The 18,021-nt window shown below is 39.8% G+C and overlaps 1 protein-coding gene across 1 annotated transcript in view; it reads left to right on the forward strand.

Annotated features, from left to right (window-relative positions):
- Positions 1-18,021, forward strand: part of crebrf (creb3 regulatory factor) — a 27,961-nt gene continuing 9,940 nt past the window's right edge. Inside the window, exon 1 of the mRNA XM_077224754.1 lies at positions 1-437. The gene's annotated coding sequence lies outside the window, so the exon portion shown is untranslated. The remainder of the gene's footprint in view (positions 438-18,021) is intronic.

Genomic DNA, 18,021 nt, shown 5'->3' on the forward strand with positions numbered 1-18,021 from the left:
AGGGCTGTGACCATAACCGTGAGACTTCAAGCCGACACTGCCCGAGCTTGTACGTCTCACACAATCAGAGCGTAAAAATACGTGATATTTTACGGGAAAATACTAAAACGGGAAGACAGCGGGAAAAGAGCTAAAATACGTGAGAAACCCGGAAAAAACGGGAGGGTTGACAGCTATGATGAAACCCCATTTTCCAGGCTAAAGTGTTTAAATAACTTGTTTTGGGACAAGAACGAGCGCTCGCCTTGATTGGTCAGTGCAGAACCACGTGACAAGGGAGTCACGCGCTTTCCAGGAACCCGTCAGGAAGAAGATAAACAAAACAAACCAGAGAGAGGAAGACGGCGTGGATTGAGAAGAAATGACATTAAGTTTTCCTAGAGACGATTAAAATTTGAAGTTACTACCATTTTGTCTAGTAAATGGGTTGCTTAAAGGTGAGTCATCTTCTTTAACTATGGCAACGCATTGAAGTGTGCAATGATAGTTGTTTAATTATGATAAAAACAGTGTCTCTTGCAGTTAGCTCTCTGGCTAAGTTATGCTAGCAGAGGGGAGGGACGCGGAGGCCATAGTGTTGAAGCAGCGCTAGTTCCTCTAACCCGTTCTCTTCTGTTTATCTCACTGGATTCAGAGCGATATTTTATCGTGTTTCACAGCTCGAGGTGCCCGTTTGTCCTTTCAGATCAATATTTTCCCCGTGTTTGCTTAGCTGGGCAGTCATTGGTGCTGAGTAAGGGCATGAGGTGTTTGTTCGCTTTCAGATACGTTACACAAGAACTTCTAGAACATTGCAGGACCCCAGAGTTTTCTTTTAGTGTACAAACCCAGTCTAGATATCGACTAATAAGCTGATAATATAAATTAGACGCATTAAAGCTTCTCAGAATTAGGAAATCAATGATTTATAGATTTTTTTTTTATTCATAGATTATTTGACGGTGTCTTACTACAAGTCTGCAAGGGTACACGCCCCCCATCATGCACAATGCAAAGTGAAATGACAAAACACGATAGTTTTCGCGTTATCTAGAATGATTTTGGGACATGGACATCTACCCCAACTGATTTTAATGTGTTTTGATCGTGCACCAAAAAAAATAAAAACGCATTAATATGCAATTTCTGGTCACTGAACCAGTCTTTTAATCTCAAGTTTATTTACATGCTGTCTTGTAAAGGATTACAAATGGAGCGTTTGTCTGCAAACTAAAAGTTTGCGGATATAATGTTTTGCATTCCATCTGTTTACGTAACGTGTGGAGGCCTGCGATATTGTTTGTTGCTCGTTGAGTCAACCGAGCTTAGTGGGGCGGGTCTTGATTGACTGCGAATTGGTGCAATCATTAATATGCGGAGGCGGGTTATGAGTTTGCTCACAGCCAATCAGAAAGCGCCATTGCGTGGGCGTTGGTGCAGTATCGCAGCGGGTTAGGTTGACGCTATTTGTTTTTGAAGGGTGCCATGTTGAGTTCAGGGTGTTGTTGTGAAGTGTTAGCAGGTCAGGATAAAGTACGATCTCGCCCACAACGCTTATCATAAAGCAACATTCCTTTGGTTTAATGCAGTTTTTGCGGATGTGTTTAATCTGTGAGGTCTCAGAAGTGTAGAAATGTGAGCAGTCAAGATATGTTTAGTAGGTCATTCTGTCTTCATGTAAACATTGCAGGGGTGGTCACATATAAGAGGGATAGCATTACATCTGCTTGCTGTTATTCAGGTTTTTATTAAGAACCCCTGTGTAGCCTGATGAGTAGACAAAAAAGTGAGCAAGCACTTAACTTTGAATGCAATGTCATGGCAAAAGGGTTTGATTGGGACTTCACCCAGAGGCCTGTACTGATAGTAGATGAACATGTTTTATAGCTGGATTTGACTTTTCTTAGCCATGAAATATTAAAGTGCTAAAAGTCAAACAGTCAGCTATGAAACGGAGCTTGTATTTCCTCTAAAGTGTGTTCTCGTCCAAGTTCGAATAAGTAAACGATTGTGTTTTACCCAACCTGAGGTTGGAATTTCTCAAATGCCTGTTGTAAAATCAAAAGATTAATTCACTACAAAAGTTTAACTCATTTATCTTTTATTGACCTTATCAGTGCAGGGGCAATTGTCACCTCCTTCAGTTAAAAAAAAAAAGGATTCAAATATAAAATAATCCCATGCAAAGTGTTTAATTAATTTTCAAACAAACATTATTTTCAATTTCAGTGTTTCTGTAAAAAAATGTATTTAGGTGCTTCACTAATGTCGATTATTCAAAAATGCTCCTTTTGTATTTCATATGAAATTTCATACGTTTAGTATGACGTGATGGAGTAAATTATATATATTTTTTTTATAATTATACAGTCAGACAGTAGTTTAAAGCAATAATCCACAGCCTAATTAAAATGTTCAGAGAGCTTCAGTTGTCCTTAAGACTGTGTGCAAGGAGTGTGCTGTTGCTGTCTCAACGAGCTGAGACCTCTGACATTTGCAGAATAGTCTGTGCATTTCAAACCTGGACTGCAAAATGCAAGCTTGTTTGTAATTAGCTCAGACTGTCATTTTCAGCTGCAAATAATCATCAAATAATTGGAGCTAATAAAACATGTCTAAACATCAGCAAGATTGTCTCCAGTCATACTTCCTGAGTTTTAGCCACAGTGTGTCTGTAGATTTAGGGCAAAGGCCATCAGTTTGATCACAGCACGCCTACGCTAAAGATTCCTCAGCTTCTGCATAATAAAGTGACGACCTGCAAGTGTAAACTGCGAAAAACTAGTATGTAACAAAGTGTTTTAGTTTATGGACATCATATATCACGATATGAGTTATTTATTACACTATCACAATATTGCTCCGGTTATTTTTGCTTTAAATAAGGTTTTTATGATATTCAAATTTTGGATACCATTTGAAGTTTCATAATTCTTGTCACAATTTTCAATATCAAAATAGTGTTGGGGGGGGGGGGGGGTCTAGAAATAAAGATTTTATAAATTAGTATTAAAACACTGCATTGCCTTCACGGTGTAAGCAAATATATACAAGATTTTCTTTTTTTTGTTGTTTGATTAAAATTAATAGCACAGACAGCAGCAGGTACATTAGGCTGCTGTCACTTTAATAGTGATGGTGAAAAAAGCTTTGTGAAGCATCAGAGAATGTCTAATAAGGGGAGAACTTCTAGCCTGGCTCCGCCCTCCTACGCACTTCCGCTCAATTTCATTTTCCTTCAGTACTACGTCTGGGATTGCGCTGTAGACTTTGGTTTTCTCCGATCAATTTTTTACCGGGCCAATCAGTGAACAGAGGGAGTGGCTGAGAATGATGACGTTGATGTCGACTCGTGCGTTATTTTGACTTGTAGTTCAAAATAAGAAAGATGCGAGCGAAGCCTTTCGGTCCGTTGTGGCAACGCTACCGAATATCAAGCAGTTAAAGCCGGAGCACGAACAATCTTTGCTTAGTTTTGTGTTTATGGCCATCCTCCCACGGGGTTCGGGAAAAGACATATGTCACGACCAAACGTCAGCGATTGGTTATGGCAGATAGAGTGACTCTGGGCAGATCCAATAGTTTTAGACTTCAATAGAATACCCGCCTACAAGGAAGTTAACGCTTGTCAATGGAGCGGTGCCAGACTCTCTGTACAAATGAAATGTACGAGAGTCTGGTAGAACCAGGCTAGAGAACTTCCACTCTCAGTAAACTTCTGGCTTCTGAACTGGTTGCAGTTCCACTCTAGTTCCATATGAGGGCGCTTAGGAATGAATGGAGGTCAATGGAGCTATACCCCTCAAAAATACACACGCACACATTCTGGTCCCGTTTCGTATGCCACGATGCCATCAAGCGGTATCTCTGGTCGTAATCAGTCCTTCACTGACCAATCAGCAATTATTAGCAGAATGGTAGCGTGTAATGGGCAACAACAACTCAACATGTAAGAAATCGAAAGGACATAAGTACTTGTTCATTCAACTTTTGACCTATAAACCATGTTGAACTTGCAAAACCTACAATCAAATCTGAGATTTCTCAACGGCAATTGGGTGATAGAGACAAATTTAGCCGTCTAGCTCGATAGACTCCCATTCATTTTACACTCATGGGCGATCGTCCCCAGTGGAACTCTGGTGGAACTACAACCAAAATTCGGTACAATAGGACTTAATAGGGAGTGGCCAGGCTCTCCGTAGACGGGCTCTGACTGTATCATAAAATGGTTCATTACTCAAAGCTCTTCAACATGGTGCACTCTAGCGACATCTTGTGGTTAAAAGGTGGAAAATCTGCCTTTTGCGTCCCAGACGAACCAGCCGTTCTTCATTGTTTCAAATAATAATTCAGTTTGAGTTGCGAAAACCATATAAGGCAATACAAATATTGAATCTATATAAATAATAGTCTTTCAGGTGTCTTTACTTGCAAAATGTATCAATAAATGTGAATAAATGTATGAAAAATAATACATTTACAAATCAATAAATTAACTAATTGTGGAGGCTACTTTAGTGTTGTACAGTAGCCTACTGTAGCAGTTTTTCTGCTTCGATCATAGACGGGAGTTCATAAACAAGGCTGATGTAGGAATATATGATCAAAATAAATTAAGATTTTTGCCGAATGGTCAGTTGAAGTACTTGTGAGCTTGGGATTAATACTGAAATTGAAAATGCACAAAACTACACATGTAAATATTCATATTATGAACTATGCTTATCAAAGAAGCGAATGACACTCGAGCTGCGCAAGGTGTTCGTGCCATTTCTGAATCCAAATACGAAGCAGTCACGTGGTTGTGTGTGAAAACGAAGCTTTGGATGTCACAGAGCACGTGGTTATGGCAAAATGAATTAAGGTCCGGTGCAGTGCTTCAATGTGAGATGTCAAGTGCGCATATCTATCAGACAGCACTGAGAAACAGTCTCTCTGACAGTATGCGCATTAGGGATGGGCATTTTTCAAAAATATTGCATTTGAATATTCGGGCTCATAAAAATCGAATATTCATTTATTTAAATGACGTTTAACGAAAAATATGTTATTTTTTAAGTTACATTTTTTGTCACCATTTCTGAACAAGCTTATGATTAGGCAATATACCAATTCATGTGATTTCTCATTGTAGTGATGATATTATAACTCAGATTTATTAATTATTTTGTTCAAAAGTAATTCCGTTTAGTAAGATCATTTTTAAGGAATTCCAAACTTCGCGAGGCAGACGACAACATTATGTGATCAAATACACACAACTTGTTAACACTCCACAGCGCCACCCAGTGCATTTAATTATAACTGCAAGTTAGTGCAGTATCATGGATTCCCTTTTTTTGGATTATTTTATTTTTCGAATTATAATTACAGATCGAATATTCGTGCACACCCATAATGCACATAGAGCAAAATGAGTTGTCTTACGCTGCTTACTGCGCTTCAACCGTTTAAAATAGTTTTTAAATCGCAATACTTAAAAACTCATGCATCAAGCTGCCTCGGTGTGTAGCTCCAAAGTTGTTTTACGGTTTTTGTTAGTTTGTCCTGTCTTTAGTTATTCCTCTCAGTTTCACCAGGGACGAACTGCTGAACATTCGGCAGTACACACCACACAATCTTTCACCAGTTTTCATTATTCGGACTGTGGCCAGCAGGGCGGGGTTGAGAGCCATAAGAACAGAGCGAGGCCGGTGTTTCGAGTGCTAATTAGCGCCACACTGTCTCGAGTCTTACGGAGGAGCTCTGGAAGGATAAAAGGAGGAGTGACGACAGTGCAAGATATGAGAGGACCAGGCCTGGACATTACTTTGTATTTTGTCTTTGTATTTTGTTTATGTTTGTGTGGCAGTTGCCCCTGAGGGTCTGCTGCTTTACTTTAGTTTTATTGTTTGTTTATTTTTGGTTTAAGGTTTTATTTTAAATGTTTGCCGGTTCTCTGCTCCTTCTTCCCTGAACTATGTACATTATTACATTGGTACTGAAACCTGGGAGGAAGGAGAGAAGCGCTGTCATAGAGCCCTCGCCGCTGTGGGGAAGTCGAGGTGCCATTGAGTTGGATTGAGCAGAATCTACCGCCAAGGGTGCTTGAGGCGGTGGAGCTGGAGGGATCGGTGAGGGGACTGATATACTCGCATCTGTCCACCAAGGCATGGAGGGGTGGCTACCGTTGGGTCGGAGGAGACGTCACCGTTTGCCGGCATCTGGGTCTGCATCCAGCCGCCGGACCCCAACGAGGAGGAGCCATTGCCGGCCATCAGAGGAAGGGGGAGAATAAGGCCGTCCACCTGGGGCATCCGGTGCGAAGAAATTCTCTCAGCTGGTTGGGGACCGAGTGGCAGTGCATTTTGGGAACCGGAGCAAGAATTTTTTATCCCACTTTCTCCCCTTCATCTTTGTCTCTCCTCATCCTTCCATCTCCTTTTTTTTCACCTCGTCTGTCCTTACCCCCAGGTGCTGCGGGTGCTGTGACGGGGCCCCCCGGAGAGGAGGGGGGGGGGGGGGGGGGTTGGGGGAGGAGTAGAGCGCACTCTCGAGGGCACCCCCTGGCTGTGAGGGGGGTGGGAGTATTTGGCAAGCAGTGCGGGGCTGAGAGCCGTGAGAACTGAGCAAGGCCGGTGGCTCAAGTTCTAATTTCACAGTTAGTGCTACCCGCTGAGATTAGCTACCTCCCATTAAAACAGTGGGTAGCACAATTCAACAGCGAATTGTGGTTTGAGGCTTTATTAAGGTCCATATCAAACCTACCCTTAAAACAATGCTAAAAATTGTTGGTAGCACAATCTGATAGGTGATAGCGTTATTCGTCAGGACACCAGCGTGCTAGAGAAGCTCTGACAGCGCTACTTTAGAACGACGTTGCCTAGCATCCATCTGGCAAACCTCCGCAACAAACGGACTAACTTCTTCTCCTGTCCTGAACAAATAAGGACTTTTTAAAACTCTGATGCTTTGTTTCACGGAAACCTGCCTGAATGTAGCCATCCCGGACAGCGTGTTAAATCTGCCGGGCTTCCAGCTGTTCATAGCAGACCGCAATGCAGAATCCGCAGAGAAATCATGAGGCGGTGGGACATGTTTCTACATCAATGAAAGGTGTTGTACAGAAGTAAAAGCATTGAAGAAGATGTGCTGTCCAGATCTAGAAATACTCTTCATCAACTGTAATCCTTTCTTCTCACTGTGGGAGTTTGCCTTGTTCAGTCTCGCAAGTGTTTACATTCCTTTGCAAGCGTGTGTGAACGCAGCGCTTCAACAGCTGGCTGATCAGAACATAGACACTGAGCAACAAAACCTGGACTCAAATTTGCAAATCTCTCCTGTGAATTGCCAAAATACAGACAGCACATTACATATCCCACTAGAGACAGTAATATACTGGATCATCTTATACCTACATACAGGCAAAAACTTATCTAAATAATCTAAAACTGTAGTAAAGACTGTAAAGACATGGACCAACGAAACAGATCGGGCATTACAAGCCTGTTTTGAGTGCACAGATTGGAGTGTTTTTGAAGCTGCTGCCACCGATCTGGACAAGCTCACTGAAACTGTTACATCATATCAGTTTCTGTGAGGATATGTGCATTCCTACCAGCACTTAATTAACACAAAAATGACAAACCATGGTTTACAGCAAAACTCAGACAGCTTACTCAGGCCAAAGAAGATTCCTACAAAGGTGGGGACAGAGTCTTGTATAATCAGACCAAAAAGACACTGACAAAGGAGATCACAGTGGCCAAGAGAAACTACTCTAAAACTACTCTACGGTTTTCAGCCCACGACTCTGCATCAGTGTGGAAAGTCCCGAAAGACATCACCAATTACAAGAAACCATCCCCCCACTGTGTCGAATCAACAACTGGCCGATGACCTGATGACTCTCCCAACAATCTGTGAAGAGGATATGTGCTGTTCCCGAAACAGTAGACAAGGAATGCACCAGGCCCAGATGCCGTCTCACCAGCATGTCTAAAAATCTGTGCTGACCGTCTGGCCCCAGATCACTGATGCTATGCGAAGTACATTCCTGCTTCAAATGCCTTACTTTCCCAAAAGCTCATCCCACATCCCAAAGAAACCCAAAGTCACAGGACTTAATTATTACAGACATGTTGCTTTAACGTCTGTCGTCATGAAGTCATTTGAAAGACTGTTGCTGGCACTCCTGCACACCTGGAGGACATCACTGGACCCTTTCTGGACCCCCTGCAGTTTGCGGATGTCAACATCTCTCCAGACCTGGGACTTATGGGAGGATCCTGTTTGTGGGCTACAGCTCGGCTTTCAACAATATCATCCCAGATATCCTCCTAACTAAACTTACCCAGTTCTCTGTACCCAGGCCATCTGCCAGTGGAGCACCAACTTCCTTTCAGACAGGCAGCAGCCAGTGAGACTGGGAAAATTCACATCCAAACCCTGCACCATCAACACTGGCGCCCCCCTGGGTTGTGTTCACTCCCCACTGCTCTTTTTCATGTTCACCAATGACTGCACTGCAAAAGACCCCTCTGTTAAGCTCCTGAAGTTTGCGGACGACTCTACACTCATTGGCGGTGACGAGTCTGCTTACAGAAAGGAGATTTAAAGAACTGGTTATCTGGTGCAGTCATAACCTGGAGCTGAACACTCAAAACAGTGGAAATGATTGTGGACTTCATGTGGAACACCCCAGCACTCCCCCCACTCACCATTATGAACAGTACTGTGGCACCACCATCTCTCAGGACCTGAAATGGGACACTCACATATGCTCCATTGTGAAAAAGGCCCAGCAGAGGTTGTACTTCCTTCACCAGCTAAGAAAGTTAAGTCTGCCACAAGAGCTGCTTCTGCAGTCATAGAGCCTGTCATCTGCACTTCTGTAACTGTCTGGTTAGGCTCGGCTACCAAATCAGACTTCAGAAGACTACAGCGGATAGTCTGGACTGCTGAGAGAGTAATCAGTTCTCATCGGACAATCATCACCCATTCCCAATCCCCAAGAATTATACTCATACAGAGTGAGCAAAAGGGTTGGCAAAATCATTCTGGAAAATTCTGGATCATTCACATCCAGGCCACTTTCTCTTTGAACTGTTGCAGTCTGGCCGGCGCTACAGAGCACTGAGTAAAAGAACAGCCATTCATATAGAGAGCCTAAGTTCCTCCCCTTCCGGTGGACCAGCATGGAACCTTATTTCGGAAAAATGTTGTATGGTAGTCAATGGCGAGAGACAACAAATATTTGGATCCCGTTTGAATTGTGCCCTGAATTACAGAAATTATGTTTGTCAATTTAAAAGATACATTTTAAAGTCAAGACAGTCTCAGTTTGATGTAAAACTGTTGAGGTATATGACTGTGAAAATACGTAAATACAAAGACTACAAAACCCAAAAGGCGCGCATGTGACGTCTTACCTTTTCTCTCAATGAATGAAGCTAACGTCTGTCATTGTTTCTATAGTCTAACGTTATAATCGTAACGTAATGCCGTCATGCCTGTGTGTTTTGTACCAGACTGCACACACACACGAGCTTGGTGACGTACATAGTGCGAGACGAGAGATGTAGTTCATTGAGCGATTTTCACATAAAACTAAATGTTACTCTTCTGTTTTATGACAAACTGTGACTTTCTTGACTTTCATAATTATCTTTTAAATTGACAAACATCATATGTGTAATTCAGGGCACAGTTCAGACGGAATAAAAAGATATATTGTCTCTCGCCATTGACTATCATACATATTTTTTTCCGAAATAAGGTCCCATGAGCCGGAAGCGGAGGGGAGGGACTTAGGCTCGCTATTGTTTTTTTTAAAATATATTTATGTTAGCGAATAGCGATCTCCCTTGCGATCGGAGGCATAATAAGATCAAGGCGACAGGAATTCCCAGTTGAGTTTATTGGTTGCTCCGTGACAATTTATTTTTAATTACTTATTTTATTTTGATTATCTGTGTTCTCGCTGTCATTCTGTTTGTGCACTGGAAGCTTCTGCCACCAAGACAAATTCTGTGTATGTGTAAAACATATCTCTTTCTGATTCTGATTCAAACGATAAGCCTTCGTTACTGCGTAGCACAGCAACGTCATGTGAGCGCAACTGCGACAGAGACAATAGTCCAAAATCTCTACCGGTTGGCAAATTTCGACCTTTATACAGGCAAAGTTTGAATCAGATAAAGTAGATTTTTTTAATATCGATTATTTTTAAGGTTTCATTCTTTGGTCGTTTTATAAATTGTTTAATAAATCTCATACCATTTAATTTCACATGAAAGGACTGCAGTTTATTTTTTTAACAGTTCAACAACTACTGCATTTCTGGTAACAGCATTCAGTGACTTACAGAGAGCTATTTCTTTTTTTGGCTTCCAGCTGATTAAAATAATAAAAGAAAAACATTTATTAAAATGATTCATTTTAATGTGACTCATCGAAAATATTGATTTAGCCTAGCTGAAATTTGCCTAATGATAGAAGTACATTTTTGCATGCATGTAGTTTTGATAATTCTTTTGGGTGCACAAACGTTTGAGCTTCTGACAATATTTGATGTGCACTATGTATGTGTTGCGTAGATCAATGTTTATATGTGAATAAAATAAATAAAATCTGTTCATCACATAATGTGATCGTGTCTTTTCTGAAGACTTTGATAAAACTACTCACTATGGATTAGTTTTATGATGTCTTCATGAACTTTTTCAAGCTTGAAAATGTTGATTAACTAGACTTTTAACGAATAGACAAAAATGAGATTATTAATATCGTCATTTGCGTTATATGTGGGGTTGAACTAGTCATTTAGTCAATAATTTGTCAGTAAAACAATGGTGATGGTAAAACACATTTAATAAAAATAAATAAAGGGGTGACTTTGTTCGTATAATATTATTCAATCTGTTATAGCAGTGGTTCCTAGCTAACTAGAGAAGCAAAATAAATACTGTTTAAAAGGGGAGGAGAAAGGGTTTTCTTTGTAATAATCCATCAAATTCAGACAAACTGGACAAAATAGGCAAATACCAACATGGATAGGTAAAGGAGAGGACAAACCAGACTGCAGATTGTTAACATGATTTGTGCTGAGTCTGACCACAGTGGGGTTTGTGCGGTGAATTATTTGCTGCCAAGAGTGCCATTGAACCAAATAAATGTGTGTGTATATATATATATATATATATATTTTTTTTTAAATAATAAACAATTAGTTTCAGTATTTAATTTTAAGGAAATGTTTGTGTAAAAATAATCTAGTATGTTGGGTCCACTTGCTGTATTTGAAGTGTAGCCTATTTGTTTCACTGGTAATAAACTCTCCTAAGAGGCGTCCTACATTTTGTTCGAAGTGTTTGGGTTTTACCGGGAACTAGGCAACTACAGCAGATTGTAAACACACAATCAGGGAGGGCTCTTTAGGCTGTGTAGTTTACACAACACCATTTTCAACTAAAAACAGAAATCTTTTTATGCATTTTAGCCATTAATTTACACCACAGTGGCATTTTGGGGGCCTGAAAACACAAACTTTTGAAAATGGGTTTCAAAGTGCAAGTTTTTGAAAAGAATACCATCATCGTTTCCACATAAAGTACAGAAACGCGAATTTGTGAGAACAGTGAACAAACAATATATGAGCGCATGATGTCAGTCTATAGGCGCATAGAGTTTCTTTACAAAGTGACATCGCCAACTACTGGCCTGGCAGCAGAATACAACGTTTTTAGTTGTTTTCGTGGATCTATGTGAATGCGGATCGCTTTGACAACGTTGTCATCTGTACGCGAAAAATGCAAAGGAAAAACCTTTCCGTTTTTAGTACCTTGTTGTCGTGTAAATGGTATGAAAGTAACTTTCTTTTCACATTTTGTTTACTTCACTAGTACAAATGTGCTTTGAATCGGATCCCTGTTTAGTTCTCAGCTCATTATAAACCATAACCTGGGTCATTACCTGTTGGACGTGTTTGTATTCAGTCTAAATCATGAACAAGTCATTCAGACCAGTTTTGTAAACCTGTCCAACTCATTTCAAATATTGCTGCTAATTGTATACATTTTAAAAGAAATATATTATTGTTATTCAGTAAGGAGGTATTAAATTGATTAAAAGTCAAAGTAAAGATTTTTTACATTATTAGATTTGTATTTTTTTATTTTAACTATATTTTAAATAATATTTCTATTCATCAAATAATCATGAAAAAATGTATCACGGTTTCCACAAAATATGTGGAAGCAGCACAATTGTTTTCATCATTGATAATAATAAGCTAAGTTTCTTGAGCAGCAAATCAGCATATTATAATCATTTCTGAAGGATCATGTGACATTGAAGAAAAACAAATTAGCTTTGATCACAGGAATAAATTACATTTTACAATGTATTCAAATATATACTGAAATATATTACTGTTTACTGTATTTTCTTCTTTAAAGAAATGCAGCTTTGGTGAGCATAACAGACTTCTTTCAAAACATTAAAAAGGTGTGAACCATAATTTAAAACTCCATCAAGTAACATTTTGAAATGACTCTTTACATCAAGGGTATTCAATCCAACACCATCATTTCTAAAGCTGAAATCATGTTTCCTCTGGTCTACAGTCGGTCACTCCCAGATCATATTTCCTTTCCTATAGACCTTTCATTGCAGCCGCTCTGACGTGTATTCATGAGAACAATGCTTGTTTACTACACAAGATAATCATTATCAGCTGCTGTCTTTTCATCCGTCCTTCTATATTTTCACATCATCCAACTTGTTGCTGTTAGTCTTTGGTAAGATAGCCTAGTTTTGATAAATAACATGAAGGCTGATTTCTTCAGTGAGACTGTACTTTTGATGTTCGTCTGCTGAGTAAACGTTCCTCCGCATTACCTTCCTTCTCATGATCTTGATGAGATTTTATGAGTTATATCACAACAGGTGGATAACGTATTATGGCAGGATTGCTTGTACAGAGAGTCTGTGTCTCTTCCTCAGTTTCCTAAGGCAGGTGTCTCAGCACTCTTGACTAAATTGCCCCATATCTATCAATAGCCCAGCCCTAGTTTTGACTAATGTACGTGTTGGTTGTTGTGGTAGAGATCAATGCAAACCACTATTATCATCACGCCACTCACTCTTAAAAATTAAGGTTCCTAAAGCTTTTTTTTTTTCTTTTTCTTTTTTTTTGGCAGTGATGCCGTAGAAGAACCATTTTGGTTCCCCAGAAGAACCTTTCAGTGAACAGTTCTTAAAATAACTATCTTTATTTCTTAGTGTGAAGAACATTTGGTGACACTTTACTTAAAGCCTTTATAGCCTATAATGCATTATAAAATTATTTGTAATGCATTAATTAGGTCTATGCTTTATAATTCACAGTATGGTCACAGTATGTAACCTTGGTTACAATTATTTCTGAAAATATATAATGCATTATAACAAACCTTACGAATACCTTTATAATGCAGTATACATAAAGTCTTTAGTAAAGTGTTACTGAACATTTTAATTATCTAAAGAAGCTTTTTCCACTATAAAACCACTATGGATGTTGCCAGGTCTCTTGTAGTTAGTATTTCTACAGTCCTACTAATGGATGCCCTGATGTTATTAGAATGCTGCGTTCGGTGCCTGGTTATAAGTATTAAATTGTAATCATGAAAATATATTAATTAAGGTCTTTTAAGTGTCACATATATTACCGAAGCTAAAAAGCTAAATGTTTCCAGTTCTTTGTTTTGTCAGTTAGCGAGCTAGCAGCTTAGCCCAGTAAGGCTGCGTATCTGGGCCGGTACGTCAAGCGCCGCTGAAGGCCGTCTCAATTTGAATAAGCCTTTGAATGCAGCCTTTGTTTCGCGTCCTTCATTCTGCTCATTTTGAATGATACGGAAACTTGAGCTTGTCATAAGTTCATTATGAAATACAAGACAACATACTGTTCAAAACATGTTATCTTTTTTTTTGGTGTAAATTAATCACTTAACATTAAATTGCTAATAATGTAAGGCACTGGAAGACCTCAGGCGGCTGTCATTCACTGTTAATAGAAAGCCAGTTAATATAAAGATTTATAATTTATAAAAGTATTTCAGTTTTTATTCAGTGATGTATTTCAGTGATGAATGTGCGACATGGATAGATAGATAGATAGATAGATAGATAGATAGATAGATAGATAGATAGATAGATAGATAGATGATAGATAGATGATAGATAGATAGATAGATAGATAGATGATAGATAGATAGATAGATAGATAGATAGATAGATAGATAGATAGATAGATAGATAGATAGATAGATGATAGATAGATAGATAGATAGATGATAGATAGATAGATAGATAGATAGATGATAGATAGATAGATAGATGATAGATAGATAGATAGATGATAGATAGATAGATAGATAGATTTTTATTTGTCCTCGAGAGGAAATTTGTTTCCACCGTAGATGCGTACATTACACAAACACACATAACATGTTAAATTATCGACATACCATAATACAATCAAAAATAATCACGGACATCACAAAAAAACAACAACAAAGAGAGCTAAGTGACGTATCAATGGCCGATTTCCTATGTATTTAGAGCTCGTATAGATACAGGAACAAAACTCTTACTATACCTGGCCTTTCTACACATCGGTAACCTATACCTACAGCCAGAAGGCAGGGGGCTAAAATAATTATAGTGTCTGGTGGTCTGGGTCATTCAAGGTTTTTTGTGCCTTTCGTAACGCGAATGTAGAGACACTATCCGATAAATTAGGGGAAGGGATACCAAGAATTTAACTTTCTAAATAACTTATCTTTAAGAATTTGTTCTTGTTGGTAACTGTTAGCATATGAAAAAAATTGCACCATAAATTTGAGGACTCGAGGCTACTGGACCAGGAAGGACACAACCTCACCAGGAGGCAGCTTTCCGTTTAAGAAGTTTTTGTACCCTTGAAAGGCACTTCAGGGACGAGACGCCAATTCTAGGACCGTTCCAAACGAATGTGAACATCTGAATCTCTTCACGAAGGGCCCCTCCACAGGTCTGTTAGCGAAGGGAACATGCAGTGAGTCACTTCAAGGAAGCAATTTAATCATTTATGGTCATGTTCTGCCCTTCGGAGTGGATAGGGCATGGGGATGCTCACTGCCAATTGGAATTTCGTCATAGTCTATCGTAGCCAGACCTTCAGACCGACAGCAGACAGTGTTAACTCATTAGCAGCTTTCATTGGCCAAGGACCACGCAAGAGGCCGTCTGAATGACATGTAAGGAAACCAATCACAGTTCAGTGTTGTGTTTAGGGGTGTGAAAATCTAAAGCTGGTGTTCCTACAGACCGGTGTGTAAAACTCTTGGACTTCTTTTAAAGAGTCTTTGTATGCTGTGAACTTCAGATACTTTTGAAAATCTAGAGTTTAGTTGATCATGATAAGCGCTCTTTGTTATAGTTGTAAACACTACTGCTTCTTCCTTCCAAGATGAGGTTTGGTGTCACGACAGCTTTGTTTCCAGGTGGACCGTTAAAGAACGTGACTTGCACGTCACCCGGAAATCCTGTAGAATTCAACCAATTAGATGACGACCTCAAAACTCCCAAAGTGTTTCCCATTTTGTGTGCCTTACGCTGCATTCACACGTGGCATCGGCATCAACGCTTGACGGATGGCGTGTCTGAAACTTGGTGCTGACACAACCGTCATAGTGGCAACAGCCAATCACATTACTTTTTTGGTGTTGCATGAACGCAATACGTACAACTGGCGCAACGTCATAGAATGTCTCTGAACAGATTCACGCCAACTTTTAGGGGAAAATAAAAAGACTTCCCATAGACTTAAATACAAAATAGCATCACAAAACAACGTCCGTACACATCCGATAGGCGTGAATAACCTAAGAAATCACTAAGCTTAGAATAAACATGTCAAGTAATTATATGTCCACCCTGTCTGCCATAGAGCGTGAAAGATGCATCAACAAACTTAATTTGGTCAATTTAAAAACATGTCCCTTCATTCTCCCAGCGTCAGATTGGTGTAACAACCCCACCCAGTGGCCAGAGGTGTCTTACCGAGACATTTACTCGTAGTCGTACCTCATCGAGTAACTATGGTAAGCCAGTGAATGATTTTACTTCGTCTTTTAAAGTAAACCTCTTTAAATATATATATTATGTCTTATAATATACATGATAATATATCTTATAATATATATATAACCCCACTGGGTGGGGTTGTTGAACCAATTTGACGCTGGGAGAATGAAGGGACATGTTTTTAAATCGACCAAATTAAGTTTGTTGATGCATCTGTCACGCTCTATGGCAGGCAGGGTGGACATATAATTACTTGACATGTTTTATATTAGTGATTTCTTAAGTTATTCACGCCTGTCCGCTGTGTACGGACGTTGGTCTGTGCCGTTATTTTTTATTGAAGTCAATGGGAAGTCTTGTTTGTTTTCCCCTAAAAAGGGGCGGGGACGAAATTGACAGTTAAGTTCCCAGATGTGCGGGTAGTGCGTACTGTCTGTGCTAGCATATTTGCTTAGGCGATCTGATTGGCTGACGCCTGCATGGTGCTTAAAAGTTGAAAAGTTTTCAACTTCAAACAAGTTTTCAACCGCCGCGAGCAACGCCGGTGGCAACGCAACGGAACCGACAATTCAGTTCAACTCTCCAACTCTTCTCCCCTGGCCTCAAGTGATCGTAAAGTGTCCATCAGATGCATACTGTAATCTCGGTGGAAGTAGTAGGTCATCCTGGCACTTTTGCCCACAGTTTTATGAATGCTATTATTGCGTTCAGCATTAACAAGTTGGGAAGTCGCAATTACAGCATCAGGTGCGTTCAAGTCGATTTAGTCAGAGCAAGATGGATTTATATGGATTCAGCGTGTATACACGATTTCTCTGACGTGACTTGAACACACTATATGAATTCAGAGATACTACTGCATTCATGTACTATTTTTGCTTATTAGGGAAGTAGGTATTTTCGAAAGGAGGGACAGCTTTCTTTTAGCTAAAAATGAGCTATACGAAGAAATGCTTTTGTATTTAAATGCAATGGTGTGTAATCTCATTTCATGAACAAGATGAACAATTATCAATGGTTGAACCAAACTTGATAAGTTTTTTCATGCTTATTTTTTTATTCTGTGTATAGAACAGTAAAATCACAGTAACATGAACCTCAAATACAGTATCTCATTGGAGACATGGGCATGTGAACTCTACTGACTTCACTTCATTTGGTTTTGTCAAGTTAAATTTAAAAGGTAAATTCCCACACCATGTTGTCAGTGGTTACCCTCACTCATGTCTTGAAAATGAATGACTGCAGGTCGCTTTGTCGCTGCAGATCGCTGTCATTGTAAACACTCACTTTGGGCTAACAATAATACCTCAAATTGTGTGGCTTGTTAAGGCCAGTAAGTAACTACCCTATCAATGCCCTAGACACCACCGAGTGCACACTAGCAACTTCATAGCAATGTGCAAAAAAATAGAAACAACCAGGACTCCCTCCAAATCAGTCAAATCAAACCACATTTTCGTCAGAAAGTGTAAATCAGTGAGTATGTAGTAGAATAGTGAAGCACTAAAGGGAATTTTTTCTTTTTTTCTGTATGCAAACCCTGCCATGCACAAAGCCAAAGGGTGATAAGACGCTTATTTGACTTTCTCGGTGCACCAGGAGGAAATGATGTCATCAAGCACAAGAGAGACAGGATTGTTTTGCTCGGCGTTGAAGCTGGCCAGCACAAGCCTCACATGCTCTGGCATATTTCTGTTGATTTGTTATGCAAAGAGTGTCCAGCGTTTCGGGTCTCACTGCCTATGGCTGTCTGCGAGTCTAGGGGAAAGGGTGCCGCTGACGTCGTTTTAAAAATAGCCATAGTGTTCGATGCTCTTGCACTATTGCTGCCCATCAAACTGATACGATTGAGGGCTCCCTTCTCTTCCTCCATGGATCTCAGGCAACCTCCCTAACTTTTTCGACCATGACCATACAAAAACCACAATGTTTCTGCGGATGTTTGCA

The sequence above is a fragment of the Siphateles boraxobius genome, unplaced genomic scaffold, assembly GCF_051911475.1.
Source record: "Siphateles boraxobius isolate OS27281-9 unplaced genomic scaffold, OSU_SipBor_1 92, whole genome shotgun sequence".
Lineage (NCBI taxonomy): Eukaryota > Metazoa > Chordata > Actinopteri > Cypriniformes > Leuciscidae > Siphateles > Siphateles boraxobius.